This window comes from Apium graveolens, chromosome 4 (genome assembly GCF_009905375.1).
Source record: "Apium graveolens cultivar Ventura chromosome 4, ASM990537v1, whole genome shotgun sequence".
Lineage (NCBI taxonomy): Eukaryota > Viridiplantae > Streptophyta > Magnoliopsida > Apiales > Apiaceae > Apium > Apium graveolens.
The window spans coordinates 178,851,778-178,873,449 of NC_133650.1; the positions used below are offsets into that span (position 1 = coordinate 178,851,778).

At 39.1% G+C, this 21,672-nt stretch overlaps 1 non-coding gene across 1 annotated transcript; it reads right to left on the reverse strand.

Moving 5' to 3' along the window:
- Nucleotides 1–531: 531 nt before the first annotated feature.
- Nucleotides 532–638, reverse strand: LOC141723102 (small nucleolar RNA R71). The gene has a single exon (XR_012576094.1). It is a non-coding gene; the product is annotated as a small nucleolar RNA R71 (small nucleolar RNA).
- Between the last annotated feature and the right edge of the window lie 21,034 nt (nt 639–21,672).

The window sequence follows — 21,672 nt, forward strand, 5'->3', positions numbered from 1 at the left end:
AGGTACTCTAGCGAGCGTGTATGGATACGCGTTCTCGGTCTCGTAAGAGGACACTGGATCAAGCTGAGGATGAAGTTGTAGTCGAGGAGAAAGTTGAAGAAGAGATCTTAGTTGAGAAAGAATAAGAAGTTCTTATTGTAATGAGAGAACCAGATGGGAATCCAAAGGCTTTGATGGACTACTCTCAACCGAAGATCGATGATATTCAGTCTAGCATTGTTCGACCAGCCATCTCGGCTAATACCTTTGAGATCAAGTCGAGCATGATTCAGATGATACAAAACTCAGTTCAGTTTCGGGGTTCTTTGACAGAAGACCCCAACATGCAGATCAAAGATTTCATCGAGATCTGCGACACTTTCAAGTTCAACGGAGTTTCTAAAGATGTTGTTAAGTTGAGGCTTTTCCCATTCTCTCTACGGGGATAAAGCTAAGTGCTGGTTACATTATTTACCACCAGGGTCGATCACCAAATGGGAGGATCTTGCTCAGAAGTTCTTAACCAAATTCTTTCCTATGACAATGACTGTTGTAATCAGAAACGCACTTACTCAATTTGCTCAGCAATATGGAGAATCTTTATGTGAGGCTTGGGATCGATATAAGGAGATGCTTGGGAAGTGTCCTCATCATGGGATGCCTGACTGGATGATCATTACATGTTTCTATAATGGTTTGGGTGCTACTTCTAGACCCATGCTTGATGTAGCATCAGTAGGAGCCTTGTGGGCTAAAAGCTATGATGAAGCTTATGAATTAATTGAACTGATGGTTGCTAATAAATACCAGAATCCTACTCAGCGCGGGTAAGGTAGTAGGAATCTGGAGTTGGATGCAGCTACTGCTATAGCTGCTCAACTTAAGGCTTTGACGATGAAGGTGGATTCTCTGTCTAATTATGGAGTTAATCAGATCACTAGTGTCTGTGAGCTTTGTACTGGTGCCCATGAGACTGATCAGTGTGCAGCTCAGTTCATGAGCAACTTTTAGAGGTCGCGACAACCTGTACCGGCCACTTATCATCCTAACAACCGTAATCATCCTAATTTTAGTTGGAGCAACACTCTGAATGCGGTTCAACAGCCTTATTAGCAATATTCAGCAAAGCAATACAACCCTCCTGGTTTTTAGCAGCCGTAATATGCACCAAGACAACAACTCCAGTTGCAACAGTCTACTAAAAAATCTGAATTGGAGGAGTTGAGGCTCATGTACAAGAGCCAAGCGGTTTCTATCAAAACCTTATAAAACCAAAATTGGGAAAATTGCCAATGCCTTGTTAAATCGTCAACCTGGTACACTTCCTAGTGACACTGAAGTGCCAGGAAAGAGGGAAGCTAAGGAGAAGGTAAAGACAATTACATTAAGGTCTGGGAAGGTTGTAAATCCCGAACACTCTCAAGTTTTGGATGAAGAAGCTGTGGCTGAGGAAGAAGTGTAGAAGGAAGCTGAAGTGGAACCAAGGAAGACTACTGTTGAACAGACTCCTTCTAAGGGTAATACAGGGGAGAAATAGATCTATCCTCCACCTCCCTTTCCTAAGAGGCTGCAGAAGAAAAAGCTGGATAAGTAGTTTGAGAAGTTTCTGGAGGTGTTCAAGAAACTTCACATCAACATACCTTTCGCTGAAGCTCTTGAACAGATGCCTAGTTATGCGAAGTTTATGAAAGGTACACTCTCTCGGAAGGTGAAGCTTGATGACTTAGAGACAGTTGCTCTCACGGAGGAATGCAGTGCTGTGATGCAACAAAAGTTGCCTCCGAAGCTTAAAGATCCTGAAAGCTTCACTATTCTTTAAACTTTTGGAAATGTGTCATTTGACAAATGCTTATATGACTTGGGAGCTAGCATCAATCTGATGCATTTGTTAATCTTCAAGAAGTTGGACTTAACTGATCCAAAGCCTACTTATATGACTTTGCAGCTGGCCGATCGTTCTATTACATATTCACGAGGCATTGTTGAAAATGTTTTGGTCAAGGTGGATAAACTCATCTTTCCTGCTAATTTTGTGATTCTTGATTTCGAGGAGGATAAGAAGATTCCCATAATCTTGGGAAGACCATTCTTGGCTACTGGCCGAACCTTGATAGATGTGCAGAAGGGTGAGCTCACCATATGAGTGTTGGATCAAGATGTAACTTTTAATGTGTTCAATGCCATGAAATTCCCTTCAGAAAATGAGGAATGCTTAAATGTGGAGTTGGTCGATTCTGTGGTTACTTCAGAACTTGATCAATTGCTAAGGTCTGGTGCCTTAGAAAAGGCCTTGTTGGGGAATTCTGATAGCGAAGATGATGAAGGTGATGAGCAGTTACAATATCTGAATACTTCTCCCGAGAAGAGGAAGATGGATATGCCTTTTAAATCTCTTGGAATGGAGGAGCTGAACAAATCTCACAAGCACCTCAAGCCATCTATTGAGGAAGCTCTTACACTTGAGCTTAAACCATTACCTGAACACTTAAGGTATGCTTTTTTAGGGGATGCATCTATTTTACCTGTTATTATTGCATCTGACCTTTCAGGTAGTGATGAGGAAAAACTCTTAAGTATTCTGAGAGAATTCAAATCGGCAATTGGATGGATGATATCAGATATTAAGGGAATCAGCCCTTCTTATTGTATGCATATAATTCTGCTAGAGGAAGGTAGAAAGCCTATTATTGAGCAACAAAGAAGGCTAAATCCTATCATGAAAGAAGTTGTGAAGAAGAAAATTCTTATGTGGCTGGATGCAGGGATCATCTATCCCATTTATGACATTTCTTGGGTGAGTCCAGTTTAGTGTATACCAAAGAAATGAGGTATCACAGTTTTTGCTAATGAGAAGAATGAGCTTATTCCTACTCGAATAGTCACGGGGTGGAGAGTTTGCATTGATTACAGGAAGATGAACAAGACCACGAGGAAAGATTACTTCCCTCTGCCGTTTATTGATCAGATTCTTGACAGATAGGTTGGGCATGAGTACTACTGTCTTCTGGATGGGTATTCGGGCTATAATCAGATTTTCACTGCTCCGGAAGATCAGGAAAAGACTACTTTTACTTGTCCATTTGAAACTTTCGCCTTTAGAAGGGTTTCTTTTGGTTTATGTGGGGCACCTACTACATTTCAGAGATGTATGATGGCTATCTTCTCTGACATGATTGGTGAAAATGTGGAGGTGTTTATGAACGACTTCTCTGTGTTTGGCGATTCATTTGATGAGTGCTTGCAGAATCTTGGCGACATTCTTAAAAGGTGTGTTGAGACCAACTTGGTTCTCAACTGGGAGAAATATCACTTTATGGTGCGACAGGGCATTATTCTTGGTGACAAGGTCTCTAATAAGGGCCTTGAGGTGGACAAGGCCAAGGTGGGGGTCATTGAAAATCTTCCTCCACCAATTTCTGTTAAGGGAGTTCGCAACTTTCTTGGTCATGCGGGCTTCTATAGGCGGTTCATCAAGGACTTCTCAAAAATTTCTAAATCTTTGTGCAATCTTCTGGAGAAGGATGTCTTGTTCAAGTTTGATAATAAGTGCCTAGATGCTTTTGAGTTCTTGAAGAAGAGTTTAATCATGGCACATGTCATGACTGCACCTGATTGGAATGAACCTTTTGAGATGATGTGCGATGCAAGTGACTATGCAGTTGGAGCAGTTCTTGGGCAGAGAAAGAACAACATATTTCATGTGGTCTACTATGCTAGTAAGATCCTAAATGGTGCTCAACTGAATTCTACTACTACTGAGAGAGAACTTCTGGCTATTGTCTACGATTTTGAGAAGTTTCAATCTTATCTGCTTGGGACGAAGATGACAGTTTTCATTGATCACGCTGTAATTCGATATCTCATCTTGAAGAAGGACTCGAAGCCTAGATTGATCAGACGGGTTCTTTTGCTTCAAGAATTTGAGTTGGAGATCAAGGACATAAAAGGTACTGAGAATCAAGTCGCTGATCATCTCTCTCGTTTGGAAGATCCAAGTGCAACTTCACTGGATAAGACATTGATAAATGAGTCTTTTCCCGATGAGCAGCTGTTTGGAGTGCAAGAGGAAGAACTGTGGTTTGCACACATTGTGAACTACCTCGTGTGTAATATCATGCCTCCGGACTTGTCATATGCTCAAAGGAAAAAGTTTCTCATTGAGGTGAAGTGGTACATATGGGATGAACCATATCTGTTTAGGCAAGGAGCTGACCAAATCATCAGGAGATGTATTCCGTACAGTGAAACGGGGGGGGGGGGGGGATCTTGCGAGACTGTCATTCAACTGTTTATGGAGGCCACTATGGTGGAGAGAAGATGACAACTCGTGTCCTTCAAGCAGGATTCTTCTAGCCTACATTGTTTAAGGATGCGCATCACTTTATTTTAAAGTGTGATCGATGCCAGTGTGTGGGTAATATATCCAAGAGGGATGAGATGCCTCTTAATGTGATTCTCAAGGTTGAAGTCTTCGATGTGTGGGGAATCAACTTCATGGTGCTGTTTGTCTCATCTTATAATAATCAGTATATCTTGTTAGCGGTCGATTATGTGTCGAAATGGGTAGAAGTCAAGGCTTTGCCGACAAATGATGTGAAGGTAGTGCTTAATTGTAACACCCCCAAATCCGGGCCCGGGGATCCGGGTTGTCACGAGTTCCATTTCCCTTAATAACACCCAATCTTAATAAACAATCAACTACTCCGTACTGTGACCCCACAATAAACACACACACCACAAGTTATAGTCTCAGAGATGAATATCCAAAAATAACACGAGTCATTTTATTCCACTATTATATGCCATTACATCTTAAAAGGGTTTCTGAATAAATTTACATTTCTTTGCCATTATTACTATTCATAAAGATACATAAGTCTGGTACATCAAAAGTTGAAAGCCTAGCCTATTGGTAGTTTCTAGCTCAGCTACAGCGACATCAACGCCTATAGGAAACTGCGGAACGTTTCCTATCCACTCGCGAATTGGGAGCTTAGTCATGTTCATCTTGTCTATCTGATATTGTATGATAAAAGAAGAAAGCCAGGGTGAGCAACAAGCTCACCGAAATAATATGTATAATGATTAACAATATATATGAGCATTCTCATAGTACTCATGAAAGTCTTGGTCAAGTAAAAAAATGAACCAAGTTTGATATCTTATCGCGACCAAGTCGCAAAATATTCATTATACATGTATATATACTTTTCAAAATCTTGGAAGTCCTCTTTCGTGCATAATATACACAGAGTTCCAGTTGAAAACTGTATAAAAATATCGTTGCAAGGTGATCTCATATATCTAACCTTGTCTCAACGTTTTTGTGAAAATCTTTGTCATGCATAAGATAATCATTAACCAGATATAAGTTGAAAAGATGAAGTTACAAGATACTCCAATATACTTATATCTTTTCCGGATACTACTTGAACTACCACCATTCAAGGTATCATCAGTTTCAAAAGTTCATCACATAGATGAGACTACAAGAAAAGACTTGAATAGATTCAATCTTTGAAATATCCTCAAAATGAAATGAAGTTACGAGATACTTCATCTGATGAAAACATCATTTTAAAAACTCGACCCTGCCAACACTCAACAATCGCCCAACCGTAGCCTCTCTATCGAAGTGCTCTGGGTAGTGTTGCAAAAATATCCAATTGGATGATGAACTCATTACGGGAGTTTTCCGTGCCAGGAAGACCACTCACGATGATCAATCTCAGTAGTGCAACCCCACCATTTTTTATATGTAGAGGAGAACCTGTCGGATTTACTTGTCAACCGAACACTGGACTCCTAAGGAATGGACCGTCTTAGCGGAACTTCCAGACCATTTGGGCCAATATAATAAGGCTGGGCCGGCGCCACTCGACCACTTACGCTTAAGAAACTATACTTTAACCAATTGAACCCTAACGTTTGCTTATGGTCATTTCTACGCTTAACAAAGAAAATAAGTCGTTCGAGTACCCTCGGCTCCACTATTTTTAATAAATTAACCGTTACGAATTTTAAGGCGATGCTTTCGCGAATACCCTACCAACTGCCTAGTCCACTTTACATAATTTTTTCATACTCCAATTAGTCATTTAAGGGCCTTAACCAAGGTTTCAAAGTAAGGCGAGGGGTAATGGTTCGTTCGCGAAACGCCGTTACTTAAAACGGTTGTTTCTCCTAAACCGTACATCGGATTCAAGCGAACCACATATCAAAATGAAGCTCGTAACATGAACTATCTAAACATGGAAAAGGTTGGAATGTTTCAGTAAGTTCACGGGTCCTAAAGTTAAGATCAGAACAGTTAAGGAAAATCGGGCATTATGACGACTATGTTTACGCGATTACCAAGTTTTAAACCACTCCAAACAACCACCATTCAAATCACAACCAACAATAAAACCAACCCTCATCCAAACCTTACTACATCAGTCCCCAAACCTCAATAGTTTCCAATTTATACAACCCCACACATGAACTACTAGCTATACTTAAGTTTCATTAACTATAAACAAGATTTCAACATCCAAATCACTACAAATCCAATCCAAACTCTAAACACACAAGCATCATGCTTCTCATTTACTATAACCATCAAAACCATCATAATAATTAAAGTAAAGTTAGGGTTTGGAGGTATTATACCTTCCTTAGAGTGATTAGAGTAGTTAGGAAGTCTTAGGGAGCCTCCTACAAGCTTGATCTTTCCAAAGAAATCAAGAACACAAAGTTAGGTTTTGAAGTTTCTAAAAGTCAGATTGAACAAACTGTCAAAACGAGGGTCTTACCATGATTATTTGGACGAGACTTGTGAACAAGAGTTGTAGGCCATCTCAATACCTTTCCAAAGAGCTATAAAACATACTATTTGAGTGAGTATTGAAGGAGATATGGTAGTTTGAAGTTGCTGCTCTGGTTTTGGCCGAGAGCTTTTGTTCTTGGAAAGCAAAAGTCAACTTCTAATTTGTGTTTTGTGATTTGTTTTACCTTGGCTTGGTTGCTACCTTTTGTTTGTTAATTAAATTATTACCATGGTAAAAATTGTGTGGCTCACAATCAACCAACCAATCCTTCCCACTTTATCATGCTCATGTCATCTGCTTATGTCATCTTGTTACACTTGTCTTCCTCTTGTTGGTGTGATGACATCATCATCCATTAACCTCTTTGATTAACCCCTAATTACTTGGCTAATGACCGCTGATATGTTATACGGTTCGCTTAACTTTCGTTCTCGTTTATCGTTTGAGGGATCATACCCGGGATCTTATTACTTGGGTTCCCCTAAACCTTTCTCAATATTTTATATTCCTTTTATGATCCTCCCTTATAATTCTTGAATTAAATCATTTTAATCATGTTACCTTATACTCAATTCTTTCGGTATCTGGTGGATTTTTGGGAAAAATCAAAGTGTTTGAATTTGGATTCTGACGATCTTTACATACACTTATTTACTTTATGGAATACTAATACGATCTTAGAATTTCCATAACAGTACTCCTATATAGCGTGGTTTGATAATTTTCCTTAATCAGCATCATCAGCAAAAGTTACTATTCATCCGTGTTTCAAAAATTCCAAAAATTGGAGTTATTACAGTCTCCCCTCCTTAAAAGGATTCCGTCCCGGAATCGGATAGAAAATGAATATGGATGCTCTCTTAGCATTGTACTTTCTAACTCTCAAGTAAATTTTGCTACATTGTGGTTCTACCATCAAACTCTGACTAGTTTGATAACCCTTTCAGGTTGCTCCATATAGGTTACGTCTGGTTGTATGTCTATGCGCTCATATGCCCCTATTTGTCTGGCATCCGAATTACATTTCCTTAATATTGATACGTGGAACACGTTATGAACTTGCTACAGGTTCGGGGGTAGGGCTAGCTCATATGCTAACTTCCCAAAATGTCTTAATATCTCCAAGGGTCCAACACTTCGTGGGCTTAGCCTTCCTTTCTTTCCGAACCACATCCATCTTTTCCAAGGGAATACTATAACAGCACTAGGTCCCCTACTTCCTATTCCTTGTCCTTTCATGTCAATTCAACATACTTCCCATGTCCATCTTGGGCTACTACCAGCCGTCTTCTAATTAGATCTATTATATCCCTGGTCCTTTGGACCACTGCTGGTCCGAGCATCTTGCGCTCTGCAACTTCATCCTAACATAAGGGAGATCGACATTGTCTTCCCTCAAGGATCTCATAAGGCGACATCTCGATAATGACATATGATCTATTATTGTAAGAAAACTCAATCCACGTTAAGTGATCATTCCAAATTCTTTCAAGTCTATTGCACAAACTCTCATCATAGCTTCTAGCATTATAGCTTTTGCTTCTCAATACTCCTTCTTTTCTGGTTCGTAAGCGTTACTATCTTCCGTACATAATACTATTCTAGATATACCTTTACTCGCTAGAGTTTTATAACCTTTTAATAAATGCGTCAACCTTAGCATCACAAATGCGTTTCCATTCCGAATACCACCATACTTGATACCACTTCATCTCTAGCTGCCTCCATCTTCGAAAGCTTGGTCCTTCGTGTAGAAGTAAAAGAATTTATTGAGAGATCACTATGATCATGAACACTTGTTCTATTGCATAGTTAGTACAGAAGATGGCCAGCCTTTAGTACTTGACAAGCAATTAAACAACATATGGTATCCTATTAGGCTTCTATCACACAGATAGATAGTCATTCGGCAATACCTCCCCTTCTAGAAGGGTTGTTCTTCTCAGCTTATACAAAATGAAAAGAAAAGAACGAATTGAAGAGAATTGTATATATGAAAAAAATATACTGTCACAAAATATCTGGCTTGGAGTCTACCTCTGAACTATAGAGGTTTGTCATAGGAGAACAAACCATATATGTATATATATCAACATCAAGTATTATAGCATCGCATTTCACGTGCTTAAAGATTTTTTTGCTATTCCGTCCATCATTCTACGGACCCATGCACTTGCTCGAGCTCATAAACACTCACCTTTGAAACTCCCTCGACATCAAAACTCGAATAAGGGATTTCATTCTAGACATCATTGTTACTAGAATTCTATGCTTGCACCGCAACCTTCCTCGTATAGCAATACGACTCTCTATTGGTAAGAAGAAGGAATAAGTATTCAATAGGTCGATAATCGACTTAATTAGCCTATCAATGATAATTTATACACCACCACGACCCGATTAGTGGTACTCACTCTCAACATCCATTCCAATACAACTCTCACGGTTGTAAGTAATCGGCTCATTACTCACAGAATCATTCCTGCATTACTATGGCCCACCATTGACCTACTGTAGTCATTCGTTTTCCATGAAGTTTTAATAGCTAACCATACGGAGTCTATTCATATCATATCGAATCCTTCTAAGGAGGTAACATAATCACCATTCATGATTCGTGAAGAACATTCCTGATCCTGACGTACATACATGACATGAATCAGATAAAATTGCAGAAGAGTTTCAATCAAAGCAACGATAGCAGGCTAATACCATTATTAACCATATTTCTTTATTGGGAGACATGAAGCTCAAAGGTTCATTTAGTCCTTTCGTAACATGCTCCTGGCTTATCTCAAGATAGGACCTTCTAAGATAGAAAGCTCACTCACGGCGATTACATGAATTAAATCTTTACCAAACTACTATTACGGTTGAGTACCGCACAGTCATCAGAAGGAATGTCAATCTTTCACACCATAATACAACCTTCACAAAATTAACCATTATCACTGTATTCTTCTGGCACGAGCGCCGATAATTGTCCTCTTACACTTAAAGTGTTGGCCACCTCTTTGGCCTTTCCTGATAGTAAAATTTCCTTACAATCAATGTCATTTTAACCACCTCCAACTAAATTTTCTACCTCATTTCAATCACTGCTTATGTGAAAATGCTTCTCTTAAGTCCTGGTGAGAAAAAAAAAATCACCATTTTTCCATAAGTCATTGCCTTAGTCTTTAGATGTGAACATTGCCATGACTGACTCTCGATCATACTTAGGACGTCTCTTATCTTGGGTCATTCTTGTTTTCACCAATCTCGACCCTCATTGGATCGATCTATACTTTCTTATGGTTCAACACGTGCCCCACCTGGCATTATTATAATTACGTCATATTTCCTTCATCAAAATTTCTATTCTTGAGAACTTTGAATATTACCTTTCTCCTTGTAAAACCTCAAAGGTTATCCTTAAATCCTTCATCAGGTACACCCTAGGCACAGGGCATATCAAGATACCATTTACTAATACCAGAATCATTGTCTATATACTTCTGAAAAATTTCTCCACTGATCCTTAAAGGTTCTTGTTACCTTAATCCTTTCCAATTCATACTGTCAAAACTCATGATGTCCCTATTAAGGGTGAAATGCCAACCTTTATGCATTCCCCTAGGATTCATTTCAAGTTATCGGGGTTTTATCCTTAATTCCACCTTTAAAAGATACTTACACTCTTCCATGGAAAAATCAAGTCATATATACTTGATAGATTACCTTATTCAATCATTTTCACTTCGATAGTCTATACTTAATTTCACAATAGCGTCCTTATTCAAACTGAGGTCAATCCATATGGCCTCCAAAAGATAACAACGGCTTTTTTTTCGCTTTGCTTGCCTAATTTGGTAATGACAATAGGGATGTTCTGGGACATATTGGTCGTGTTCAACGTGAATTTCTTCTTAATAATTCCTTATTTACTTTTGTTATTTATCTCAACAGTCATCTCAATGTTGGGATATCTTTCATACCTGGCGTCTCCCTTTCTGGGTATCAAGCCACCGGTCTTACAATTCACATTCTTGAAGGTCACTTCCTTCATCCAATTTTCCTAATTTCTTACTTCCTTGTCTCCTCAGTCTATCCGCGTCTCATTATTTATCCTTCGAACTATCTCAAGGTTTCCTCGAATCCTCCCAACTTACAGGGGATAAAATATATGTATCTCTTATGCCTTCAACCATCAATTTTAACTCATGGTGAATCACCTTCATCCTGACGATTACATACTTTTCTATTTCTATTGCTACGAGTCTTTAGGGTTTCCTCATACCCAACTCCCTTATCATTCCTCAAACTCTATTGCCTTTATATTCCTTTCCACTTCAGTTTTTTTTATTTTCCTTTCTCTTATCATTATTTCACGAACCAACACAACATAAGCATTGATTTCAAACATCCCGTCATTCTGGATTCGTGTCCTTAGAACGAATCTTGACAACTTTTACAACTTAGATTCATGATTCATCATACTCATCTGCCTTTGTTCTGGCTCTAAAGCTTTTACACTATCTCCATAACCTTGGGAAGTACTTTCCTGAAAACAATTGACTGAACTTAAATCAGTTTATTATAATCTCTTGCTCCGTGCCTTCCTTGGCCTTTCACCAGCAGATGGCCTCTCTCTTAGGAGGGTAAGTGACAAAAACAGTCTTTTGTGATTCGTCAATCATTTAGAATCTCAAATTATTCCTATATTTCCTTTAGCCAGGCTCTTGCCTCGACTGGGTCAGCTTGTTCCTTGAAACTCTGAGAGCTTAGCGACTTAAAGGTCTTGAAAGAATTTCTCACCGCATTGTTTCCTCAGGGTGGTGGTTGGGGATAATAGTCTAAGTTCTGTCTAGAAAGGTCCATAAATTGTCGTATAGGAGTACCGTCTCGGGTCTCCTTTCCTTACTCAACTTCTGTTTCCTTACTCTGAACGTTCCCTCCTCCTCCCCATAATCGGGGTCATCCTACATATTTTAAATCCTCATTTTCCACTTCATTATGTTATGGGTTCCTTCTATCTTGATGGCGACCTCCCTGACTATCACGTTCAGGGTTTGCTCTAAATCTTATTCCTCAAACTAGCTTTCATCTAAGATCTCATCTTTAAGCTCTTAAACATTTGGAACCCAAATTCTGTAGGAATACCTCATTATTCCCTTGTCAACTTTCTCGGTATTAATCTCTTATCTATGTGTTGGCTCTCTGCCTTCATTCATCACTTTTTCTGGCATAATATGTTCTTTTCCAATAATTCGGATTGTATTGCAATCTCAAACAGCTTTTCGGTACCGGCTCCGGTTACCTTCACTTCTATTTCCATTTTCTCAAAATCTCTTATCAACTCTCCCAAAGACATTTTCATCTTGAGTCTCTCCTTTATACTAAGGGCATTATCCACCATTTTGGCTTTCCCTGGATGATAAAGAATCTCATAATCATAATCCTTGATTAGCTCTAACCACCTCCTCTGGCGCATGTTGAGCTCTTTCCGCGTGAAAATGCACTAGAGCACTTATGGCTTGTGTAAATCTCGCACTTCTCTCCATACAAGTAGTGCCTCCAATATTTAGGGCAAAATTATTGCCACGAGCCCAAGCTCATGGGTGGGGATATCGAATTTTATATTCCCTTAATTGTCTTGACGCGTACGCGATTACCTTGTTCTGCTGTATAAGAAGCACCCTAATTCCTTATGCGAAGCGTCACTACAAATCACAAAATCTCCTTTTCCATCCAGCAACGCCACCATAAGAGTCGTCACCAACCTTTGCTTCAGTTCTTGAAAGCTGTTCTCACATTTCTCTGTCCATTTGAACTTCTCAGTCTTATGAGTAAGCCGCGTTAAAGGGGATACTATCTTTACGAACTTGAACGAACCTCTTGTAGTGACTGGCCAATCCTACCTCTGGTAGTCTCCCTAACCATGGTCATCAATTCCTCAGTGGTCCTTTATTCATTCTTGTCAGGATCCTTCACGGGATCCTTCTCAGCGATAATCCCTTCTAGGACAACATCCTCAACCGCTACATCATCAATATGAACATCATTCGGTCCCGTGTTAGGACGCTCTATCGGATCCACAATCTGATCTCCAATAACTAATAAAACATCATCGCGTTGTTGCTCCTCAACCTCAGGGTTCGGAGTCCCGCTACCATATACGATAATGAACTACGCTCCTATCACGATATTTATAAGGGTTCCCATAAGGGTTTTAACTGTCAGTACTACGTTAGGTAGTCCGACTATGAACTTGGCAAGAGTTCTTATTTATCTTAGTGAACTTATTATTTTAACGTCACTTCATCTCTGAGGTTTATAACGCTTAGCTCTGATACCATTTCTGTAACACCCCCAAATCCGGGGTCGGGGATCCGGGTTGTCACGAGTTCCATTTCCCTTAATAACACCCAATCTTAATAAACAATCAACTACTCTGTACTGTGACCCCACAATAAATACACACACCACAAGTTATAGTCTCAGAGATGAATATCCAAAAATAACATGAGTCATTTTATTCCACAATTATATGCCATTACATCTTAAAAGGGTTTCTGAATAAATTTACATTTCTTTGCCATTATTACAATTCATAAAGATACATAAGTCTGGTACATCAAAAGTTGAAAGCCTAGCCTAATGGTAGTTCCTACCTCAGCTACAGCGACATCAACGCCTATAGGAAACTGCGGAACGTTTCCTATCCACTCACGAATTGGGAGCTTAGTCCTGTTCATCTTGTCTATCTTATGTTGTGTGATGAAAGAAGAAAGCAAGGGTGAGCAACAAGCTCACCGAAATAATATGTATAATGATTAACAATATATGAGCATTCTCATAGTACTCATGAAAGTCTTGGTCAAGTAAAAAAATGAACCAAGTTTGATATCTTATCGCGACCAAGTCACAAAATATTCATTATATATGTATATATACTTTTCAAAATCTTGGAAGTCCTCTTCCATGCATAATATACACAGAGTTCCAGTTGAAAACTGTATAAAAATATCGTTGCAAGGTGATCTCATATATCTGACCTTGTCTCAACATTTTTGTGAAAATCTTTGTCATGCATAAGATAATCATTAACCATATATAAGTTGAAAAGATGAAGTTACAAGATACTCCAATATACTTATATCTTTTCCGGATACTACTTGAACTACCACCATTCAAGGTATCATCAATTTCAAAAGTTCATCACATAGATGAGACTACAAGAAAAGACTTGAATAGATTCAATCTTTGAAATATCCTCAAAATGAAATGAAGTTACGAGATACTTCATTTGATGAAAACATCATTTTGAAAACTCGACCCTACCAACACTCAACAATCGCCCAACCGTAGCCTTTCTATCGAAGTCCTCTGGGTAGTGTTGCAGAAATATCCAATTGGATGATGAACTCATTACAGGAGTTTGCCGCGCCAGGAAGACCACTCACGATGATCAGTCGCAGTAGTGCAACCCCACCATTTTCTACATGTAGAGGAGAACAGTCGGATTTACTTGTCAACCGAACCCCGGACTCCTAAGGAATGGACCGTCTTAGCGGAACTTCCAGGCCATTTGGGGCAATATAATAAGGCTGGCCGGCGCCACTCGACCACTTACGCCACTCCTAGTTCAGATGAAATCCATGACTCTGAAACGTAAAGCTCGTCCCCCCTTTCCCCAAGTAGAAACTTGTTGATACGGCTCCACCAAGAAGTCGTATCTAGTTGGAAAGGAAAACTCACTGATATTTCTGAGGCGGTGCCTGTTAATGGATTAACTTGTTCCAAGAATTTTACTTCCCGAGTGTTGGGTAAGTAATCAAAAACTCTTTTATCAAAATAGCAACCTTGTTGCGAATATAAAATACACCACAGAGCCGGATCCCTCAGGTTTTGAGCGAGTATTTAAATCCCCTTCGAAAGGAAGATCTTAAATATAAAAAAAATGAGTTTTGGGATCCGCCCTAACCTTTAAAAATCATTTTGAAGACTCGAAGACATTATTAAGAATGTTTGGAGTAATGCTGATTTAATAAAATAAATCAGTCCCAATATATTAGAAAATATCTGAATATTATTATTTAAATAATATTCCCATAAAGAATCTTTATAAAAATAATTGAAGTAGAAGTTTTAAAACTTATACTTGAAATGAATAATAAATAACCAAAGATATACTTATATGAAAGTACGATTTTTATTTGAATAATCGAAAATAAGTTTGATTATCGAAACATTATTCTTTAATAAAATAAAGAATATTATTTAATAAAATAAGCGGAGTCATAAGTCCTCGAATGAATATTCAAAACAATATTCATTAAATAAAATAAGCGGAGTCATAAGTCCTCGAATGAATATTCAAAATAATATTCATTAAGTGAAATAAAGTTATCGCATAAACCTTATTCGAATAATAGTTTTGAAAACTATATATATATAATATACTCGGGAACATCGTCTCCCGGTTTAGAAAATATGTTCACCTTTGGGTCCCCTACTAAGAGTATATGCAACTACTGCTTATCTCTAGCATAGGTATTATGCAACTTATAAGCAATTGAATCAACAATTAGATATCAAGATTACGAAATAGACATGCATATATACCATATCAGCATGCTCCAATATATCACAAGATTTGCTAATAACAATCATGCACTTATCACAAGATAATGCTGCATATACATATATACATCACAACAACAATATAACGGGTAGAAAACTTGCCTGAGTGCTCCGGGGTAGACATAAGCTTAGAGTGGGTCCGGTAACCTATGAACAACAACATAAGCCGGAATTAAACCACGGTCGCTTAAGAAACTAGACTTTAACCAATTGAACCCTAACATTTGCTTATGGTGATTTCTACGCTTAACAAATCACATAAGTCATTCGAGTACCCTCGGCTCCACCATTTTTAATAAATTAACCGTTACAAATTTTAAGGCGACGCTTTCGTGAATACCCTACCAACTGCCTAGTCCACTTTACATAATTTTTTCATACTCCAATTAGTCATTTAAGGGCCTTAACCAAGGTTTCAAAGTAAGGCGAGGGGTAATGGTTCGTTCGCGAAACGCCGTTACTTAAAACGGTCGTTTCTCCTAAACCGTACATCGGATTCAAGCGAACCACATATCAAAACGAAGCTCGTAACATGAACTATCTAAACATGGAAAAGGTTGAAATGTTTCAGTAAGTTCACGGGTCCTAAAGTTAAGACCAGAACAGTTAAGGAAAATCGGGCATTATGACGACTATGTTTACGCGATTACCAAGTTTTAAACCACTCCAAACAACCACCATTCAAATCAGAACCAACAATACAACCAACCCTCATCCAAACCTTACTACATCAGTCCCCAAAACTCAAGATTTTCCAATTTATACAACCCCACACATGAACTACTAGCTATACTTAAGTTTCATTAACTACAAACAAGATTTCAACATCCAAAACAAATCCAATCCAAACTCTAAACACACAAGCATCATGCTTCTCATTTACTATAACCATCAAAACCATCGTATTACTCAAAGTAAAGTTAGGGTTTAGAGGTGTTATACCTTCCTTGGAGTGATTAGAGTAGCTAGGAAGTCTTAGGGAGCCTCCTACAAGCTTGATCTTTCCAAAGAAATCAAGAACACAAAGTTAGGTTTTGAAGTTTCTAAAAGTCAGATTGAAAGAACTGTCAAAACGAGCGTCTTACCATGCTTATTTGGATGAGACTTGTGAACAAGAGTTGTAGGCCATCTCAATAACTTTCCAAAGATCTATAGAACATACTATTTGAGTGAGTATTGAAGGAGATATGGTAGTTTGAAGTTGCTGCTCTGGTTTTGGCGGAGAGCTTTTATTCTTGGAAAGCAAAAGTCAACTTCTAATTTGTGTTTTGTGATTTGTTTTGCCTTGGCTTGGTTGCTACCTTTTGTTTGTTAATTAAATTGTTACCATGATAAAAATTGTGTGGCTCACAATCAACCAACCAATCCTTCCCACTTTGTCATGCTCATATCATCTGCTTATATCATCTTGTTACACTTGTCTTCCTCTTGTTGGTGTGATGACATCATCATCCATTAACCTCTTTGATTAACCCCTAATTACTTGGCTAATGACCGCTGATATGTTATACGGTTCGCTTAACTTTCGTTCTCGTTTATCGTTTGAGGAATCATACCCGGGATCTTATTACTTGGGTTCCCCTAAACCTTTTTCAATATTTTATATTCCTTTTATGATCCTCTCTTATAATCCTTGAATTAATTCCTTTTAATCATGTTACCTTATACTCAATTCTTTCGGTATCTGGTGGATTTTCGGGAAAAATCAAAGTGTTTGAATTTGGATTCTGACGATCTTTACATACACTTATTTACTTTATGGAATACTAATACGATCTTAGAATTTCCCTAACAGTACTCCTATATAGCGTGGTCTGATAATTTTCCTTAATCAGCATCATCAGTTAAAGTTACTATTCATCCGTGTTTCAAAAATTCCAAAAATTGGGGTTATTACATTAATTTACTTCATAAGCAGATATTCACAAGATTTGGGACTCCAAGGGTCATAATCAGTGATGAGGGATCGCATTTTTGCAATCACAAATTCACTGCCATGATGCAAAGGTATAATGTGAATCATTGCATTGCAACAACCTACCATCTTCAGATTAATGGTCAAGCAGAGGTATCTAACAGAGAGATCAAGCGTATTCTAGAGAAAGTTGTGTGTTCATCAAGGAAAGATTGGTCTTTGAAGGTGGATGAAGCTATTTGGGCATATAGAATAGCATACGAGACTCCTTTGGGAATGTCACCGTTTCAGTTGGTTTATGGTAAGGGGTGTAATTTACCTATGGAGCTCGAACATAAAGCGTATTGGGCTTTGAAGAAGTTGAACCTTGATTTGGATGCAGCTGGTAAGAAGAGAATGCTTCAATTCAATGAACTTGAAGAATTTTGGCTTCAAGTTGTTATGGATCAAAAACTAAAGTAGTATAACTGCTGTATTTATTACTAAGGAATGTGAGTTTCAAGGCTCGATTTGACTGCTCTTGTGTTTCGTGACTCAATTTGCCTTAACAAGATGCCTACGTACCTTGCTGTTTGCCAAGGATCAAGTCAAAAAACGTAGTTCTGATTTGTGGGGTGAGACCCCTTATATAGATGTTGGGGGTCCTTGAATTGGACTTGGTATAGGAGACTTGGTGGCCAAGTCTCAGAATTAGAATGGACTTTGGAGTCCTAAATGGTAGGAAACTGATTTCTTATCCTTCTAGGTCCCTTAGAGGCTAATCTGTAAGGATTTATGTCCTTATTGGGACTCTTCTTAATAGCTGATTTTCCCTTTATTAATTTATTATGAAATTAATTAATATTCAGGGTTTTGGGCCTTCTTCGTTCCATCAGGCCTGATCTGGTCCATCAGGCCTGATCAATGTGTTAACCTCTTTGGTCTGAATGTCATAAATCTTCTTATTGGGCCTTGTAGCCCAAATCATGTGTAATTAATGCAATATTTAATTACGTAATCAGGATTTATTTATTCCCTATCATTTTCCCCCAACTTTTGGGAAACCGTATAAGATTTCGCAAAAGTTAAGTTCACTCATTCCCTTACAGGGTATCGTTTTGTGTAAAGTATGGAGCGACCTACACATTTACAACGATTTGCCTTGTACGCGGCTTCAGGGTCGTTTAAAAACTTCCTTTTTATTTTCTTACCTTTTCCCTTTTTTTAGGAATTTTCTGGTATTTTCTTCGAAATTTTCCCTTTATTTTCGAGATTTTTCCAAATTTTCTGCAATTTTTTACAAACATTTTTTAATTTTCAGCCCTTTTTCGACCAGGATCCTAGTCAAAATTTCGACCTGGATCCTAGTCGAATTTTGGGCCAGCCTCTCAATCCTGGTCGAAGGATTTCGACTAGGATCCACGACCTGGATTTCGACCAGGATCCTAGTCGAACCTTCGACCTGGATTTTGGTCGAAAATTATGTCCTTATTTTGCTTCCTGGTCGAAGAATTTCGACTAGGTTTCAAGACCTGGTTTTCGACCAGGATCCTAGTCGAACCTTCGACCTGGATTTTAGTCAAGATTTCCAGCCTTATTTGATTCCTGTTCTTAAGGTTTCGACCAGGAATCACGAACAGGATTTCGACCTGGATCCTAGTCGATCCTACGACCTGGATCTTGGTCCTCCGTAAAATTTCGTGTTTAAATTATGACCAGAATTTCAACCTCAATCCTGGTCTTATTGAAAAGTGTTTTTCTGGATTTTGTTCGAAAGAATTCGAACTGGATCCACGACTTCAATTTTGACCTCAATCCTGGTCTTTTTATCCCGTATTTTTCGAGCGCCTGTTCAAAAGAATTCGAATAGGATTTACGACTTCAAATTCGACCTCAATCCTGGTCTTTTTATCCCATATTTTTTGGGCGCCTGTTCGAAAGAATTCGATTAGGATTTACGACCTCAAATTCGACCTCAATCCTGGTCTTCATTGAGTTTTTTCTAATTTTAACTTGGATTGGGCCCTGTTGGGGCCTTCAAATTTCCAAATCCTTTTTGAATTTAGGCCTTGTTTTGGGCTTTCCAATTTACAAATCCTTTTGGGATTTGGGCCTTCACTTTTCTAAATCCTTTTTGGATTTGGACCTTCACTTTTCCAAATCCTTTTCGGATTTCGGCCTTCACTTTTTGAAATCCTTTTTGGTTTTGGGCCTCGTTCGGGCCTTTACTTTTCTAAATCCTTTTTGGATTTGGGCCTTCTATTGGGCCTCTTCCAAATTAGAACTGGACTTTAATATGTTTAAATACCTCCTTTAGAATTCTCTAGAATTCTCGGGAATATTCTTGAATTTTCTTTCCTATTTATTTATTTCTTTTGGAATTCCTTGGAGTATTCTGGAACGTTCCATTTCTGGGCTTTCTCCTTTGGGCCTTTAAACTTACTGGGCTTTTTGTCCCTTCATCTTCACTTTTTCTCCTATATAAAGGAGTGAGTAGAGTCTATTGCTCCTCACTTCTCATTTCTTTACTTACTAAATTTTCTTCTCCTAAAGATCTCAGAGAAATAATTTGTAGGTCAGAGTTTTTGAGCCCCAAAACCTTTACTTAGCAAGCTAGCCCCTTTTTGCATTGTTACTTCAGGTAAAATACCTTTCTCTCTTCTTTTCTTTTGCTCATTTTTGCATAGCTCGTGTTTTAAAATTGTCTTCTTTTGCGCCCTTTTCTCAGATGGCTGATAAGAGAATCACACGTTTGGCCAAGATGTACGTGGCCAAAAAGTCCAGCGAGTTCCCCATTCGATCGAGGTACACTTCCTTGATTGATATGATCAACAGCCGAGGGGATGAGTACCCATCTGACGCGCATGACCATATCAGTGTTTTCCGGGATCCAAAGGAGCCAGACAAGTTGACTACTTGTTTCAAAATCAAGGAACCCTTCAAGCTTGTTCTTGCGGGTCCTGCCGATAGGGCCTGTCACTGGAGCAAGGACGCACTATGCGTCTACAGGGACACTCTAAGGGCAGGTATCAGACTCCCCTTTCACCCATTTATCCTTGTTTTGCTAGCTGATGTGGGCATCAGCCCTTGCCAACTCCCTCCAAACTCTTGGAGGTTAATTCTGTGCTACTTATCGTAATGCGCCAAACACAACGTCCCTACCTCGGTTGTTGTATTTAGAAAGATTTTTCAGTTCAAGAACAGTCCCGACAAGAATCCGGGGTGGGTTTCTTTGAACCAGCGCCCAACCGTTCCTCACATAGTGAATGGGAAGTCCATCCCTGACAATAATTTGGGGTGGAAGAAAGATTTTCTATACGTTCTTTGGGAGGGCGACGATTGGGGCACCCTCTTTTGTTCGTCTTTTGGGCTGGCTGTAGATGGGAGCCCTAATGATATAATTTTGTCTGAGGAGGAGACCAGAGCCTTCAACCTCCTTACTCAAGATAATGGGACTTCCCACTCTTGGGATCTTATTAGGGAGACCGTTCTTGTAGAACGTGGCCTTTCTCCCGTTCCTAAAAAGAGTATGTTTCCTTCCTTCTCTAGTTGTCTTTGTTTCAACTACTTTTTACTTTGCTAATTTCTCAACTTGCTTATCTTATTTGTTGCAGTAGCTGAGAAGATTGAGGAAGCTATAAAGCCTAAAGACCTGGAAATGACCAGGATGAAATATGCTGGGAAGGTCTTCAAAGATCCGCGCCTCGGGGATCGCTTCCCGGAGTTCCTACTCCAGGCGAAGGAAGCAGGCTAGGAAGGCCCCAACCAACCTTTACGTACAAAAGAAAAACCAGGGACTTTCTTTCAACCTGCTTGGGGAATCCGGGGAAAGGATTCGATTGTTGGCAACACAGCGCTTGCCAAGGAATGGCCTATGCATTCCATTTCTCCCTTGGATTATCATGATCTTGTCGTTCAATAGGACTTGGAGGCTAACGAGCTTTTCAGAGCTCAGGCCTTGGCTACGGTATGTCTTTTTCTTTCGATATTTATGGCTTCCTGCCGTAATTTTTCTTGTTTCTTACTTTTTCTTTGTTTCTTGCAGGCGAACGTCCACTTTCAAGGGGCAATTCACCAAGCCAAGGATTGGATAGTTGGTCTGGAAGACACAAACAAAAAGCTGGAGGAGGCTAACCAGCGTATAGAGGCTCTTAAAGCCCAACTTGCCTCCTCAACTTCTGATCTTGAAACGGCCAGGGCTGAGGTTGTTATCCTCAAGGCTCAAAAAGACAAGACCTTTGACGGCTGGATGGATACTCAAGAATTCAAGGACCTAATGGTGGAGCATGATGCCCTCCTACATCCAGTCAGCTACAAGGAAGGCTGGGACGCTGCTGTGGAGGCTATCCAGAATGAGTTTCCTGA